Source organism: Anopheles marshallii, chromosome 2, assembly GCF_943734725.1.
Source record: "Anopheles marshallii chromosome 2, idAnoMarsDA_429_01, whole genome shotgun sequence".
Lineage (NCBI taxonomy): Eukaryota > Metazoa > Arthropoda > Insecta > Diptera > Culicidae > Anopheles > Anopheles marshallii.
The window spans coordinates 81,083,054-81,086,605 of NC_071326.1; the positions used below are offsets into that span (position 1 = coordinate 81,083,054).

General features: G+C 40.0%; 1 non-coding gene across 1 annotated transcript; it reads left to right on the forward strand.

Annotated features, from left to right (window-relative positions):
• The first annotated feature begins 2,691 nt into the window (after window positions 1–2,691).
• Window positions 2,692–2,764, forward strand: Trnaf-gaa (transfer RNA phenylalanine (anticodon GAA)). The gene has a single exon. It is a non-coding gene; the product is annotated as a tRNA-Phe (tRNA).
• The last annotated feature ends 788 nt before the right edge of the window (window positions 2,765–3,552 follow it).

The following is a 3,552-nucleotide window of genomic DNA, read 5'->3' on the forward strand; positions in this document are numbered from 1 at the left end:
GTCGTTTTGAATGTCAACAATGTTTTTCCCCCAATTGAAAACCTGTTTCCACGGTTGGGTATCTTGCCATCGTTTAAAGCCATCTCGGCAAATGGTCGAATTTTAACAACCTCTAACCGTCAAATCAGAGAAGCAACACGTCGCGGGATGTGTATCATGCCCGTTGACAGTGAAAAATCTTCACTTCTCACTCATTGCCATGCTAGCAACACAGGAATTGCCGACGATTAAACGTGCTATGAACGATCGTTGTGTCGTTGGCTGGTCGAAATTAACGAGAACGCCAGAACGCTCCGGACCGGGGGAACACCGAGTCCCCCGTGCAACACCTAGCAGATCATGGTTGATCTTGAAAACTTCGTTGCCTAGCGCGACATGCGAAACAAAAAAAAAAAAAACAGGGGTTGAAGAAACGGCATTAGAAAACGTCCCGACGATTAGGTGACGGGCTTTCCGTTGAGTGATGTCGATCAGAATGATGCGAATTAAGTCAAAGTCCATCAATCACTGGGACATAAAACCTACTGCTTCGTTCGGTTCGTGCCCATCAACCCACACAGTGCTGCCTTCTTTTCTTGTTCCTCAATGTTAATAAATAGCACATCTTTTCACTTGACACGTTGGATTTAGTTTTTTAGCGCCAAGCAGAATCAATCACGATGTTGATTAGCATCAGATTAAGCTTCGCGTTCCGTGTCCTTGCGGGTCCCGTGCCGCATAGACAAAAGAGATTGTTTAAGAATTCTGCAACCTTTTTTATTTGCAAACGAAAAGCTAGAACCTTGAGCAGAGTAGTTAGCGAGACACAGAATGAGATACTGTTAGAAGTATCAATAGAAGACTTGTTTGAAGAAATTGAACAACCATCATGTAGTTGGATTTGCACTCAAGGATTTAAGACTAATAAAGTTGGCAAATTAACTTCATTTAACGATTTAACGCAACTAGTTCAAGGTATTCCAGAAGCATATCGTCTACCTTTTTGGCTTTATTATGTAAATTGGCCCGAACCATTTGATGTGGATTATGAAACGGTCTTTAATCTTTACGAGGATTAACGCCTTGTTGCACCGAATCCTTGCATTTGCACGCTTGGATATTCATCAACTGCTTCCACAAGCATTATTATATCGTTTTATAATGATGAAGGACGGCTCTCATCCCCTTCGCTTCGGCTGATATCAATTGAAGGAAGCCTCTTTAGTTAGTTTATTATACCGGCAGCACCATAAACCACGCTTAATGCGCTAATTGTGACCCTTATGTACCGGCATGTCAACAGTGGCATCACGCTCGCAAACAAATCCCCTTGCCAGCTGAGGTATCGTTTGTCTCCCTTCCGGAATAATTGTGCATTTCCCCTGCGGTGTCGTTCCCGCTCCGAACTGGCGGTTACAGACGGCAAGGATTCTAATGACTCTCAATTGAGGGAAAGTGGGAAAATCGACCGGTCTCATGCTAAAGGGTGCAACGGGAAACAACAACACCGGGAACGGTAACGAATTTTCCCAGCCCAAAAGTAACAAACCAGTCAGATCCGCTTGAAGTGGTACTCAGCAAGTAAAGATACTCCCCTTCTGCAGATTGAACGCCTCAACACCGCGTGCTACCACTCACCGAAAGGTCGCAACGAGGGGTTTGTGGTAATAAATTGATGAACCAAGCCCGCATCGTTGAGGTGCATTTCGCATGCAGCGTGCGGAACCCATGGTGGTTCAGAGATTCCCTCCTGCACGAGGGGACCGTCGGCCGAAATCGGAAGTATTTAATGTGCCGGTTTGCTGTCGGCGATTCTGACGCTTCATCCGGGTGGCACAGCGTGGGGAAAGTACAACGAAAGCGTTCACACGTGACCAGCACGCGTTTGGGCCAATTGTCCGCGGGAGGACTTTCATACCGTGCGTACCCCTATGGAAGGGGATTCGATCGGTTTACTGCAACAGTAAACCGTACAGTCCTGACAGCCGGAACCGTGAAAGGGACACGCGGTTGTGAAGCAATACTGTTTTTAAAACAATATCGGGATGGGATGGACTGTCGTTTTGCTTTCGTAACGGTTAATAAAGCACATTTATGCTGGTGGTTGGGAAACAGTAGAACCTTTTCCACGCAGAATGCAGTATTCTCAGTTAGACCTTACCGATAAAGAATAGCAACCGTTAGCTTGAGTTTGCATTGCATTAGAGTGTGCATTGTATTTAGGTTAATTTTTATGAACAACTTAGGCTTCCATAAGAACCTCATTAGAACAGTTCATCTGGGATTAGTTGACAAGTACGCACCATTCATTGTGGTCAGTATCTTAGGATATTTCTCAAGTAACCATGGTGCCGATGAAAGACCGTGGTGTACAATAAACTAAAGGGTTTATTCTAAGTTCGTTGAGAAAATATCAACTGTTTGGACATGAACTTGTTTTTAAAAATAGGTGGAAGTTTTATACAAACTGAGAAAAATAAGTAATGAGCAGATAAGCGTACAACTGCTCTAAAGACATCCACACGGTCTATAATTAATGTATACAGAGAATAACCATATTTTCCCCTCGAATGCAATTAAATTGATAAGGTAAAAGAATGCAAACTGTAGGAAGTAGCAAGCTTTAAATAACGAAGAAACCGTGATAAGACTATGATAACAGAGCAAGAGTACCGATAAGCCGATCTGCTACTAACGCCCAACATTCAACCAGCCGAAATAGCTCAGTTGGGAGAGCGTTAGACTGAAGATCTAAATGTCCCCGGTTCAATCCCGGGTTTCGGCAGTGAATGAAATTTTTATGTGTGCTTTTTACACCGCTTACTGCAAAATACATTTTTAATCTAAAAAGGAACATTTGATTCAATTATAATTTGGCTAAAAATAGAAAATTGGAATTTGGAAAAAAATAGGATATTTTTATATTTTTATTTACTATAATTATAACGGTATATTTATATTAACTTAAATATAAGTTGGTAATGCTTATTAAACTTTTTTTAGTTTATTTTATGTATTACCGCCGTATTGTAGGGCGAAGTCTCGACTGGGGTTTACAAACATTTAATTTATTCAGACATTTCCTCTTACCAAACTGCCTTATCCCGGGCATACTTGGTTATATTAAACTTATTTATATGCTTACTATTAATTGGTAATAGGATTAATTAAAAAAAACACTAATTTAACATTTAATTAATATGAAAAAAATGTTACAATTTTACTATCGAAAATTTTACAACAATGCTTTGATTCCAACAACAAATGATAAATTATTTATCATCATTGAAAAGAAATTTGCAGAAAAAGATTTATAATTGTTATTTCTTACTAATGATCTATTAAGAAAAATATCATTCAAAGAATTTGAGTATAGACTGTGTAAAAATGCGTTCACAATATGCTATACATGAAAACAACTTGTTACAAGCAAACAATAAACAACTTAATTCAATTTGATGACGTTCACTTGTTGTTCGTCAAACAATTCAAATAAAAAGACTGTCAAAAATACCCCAAACAGGCGGAACAAAAGCAGTCGAGAATGTCCAATTTTCCATTCTAGCTTTACGA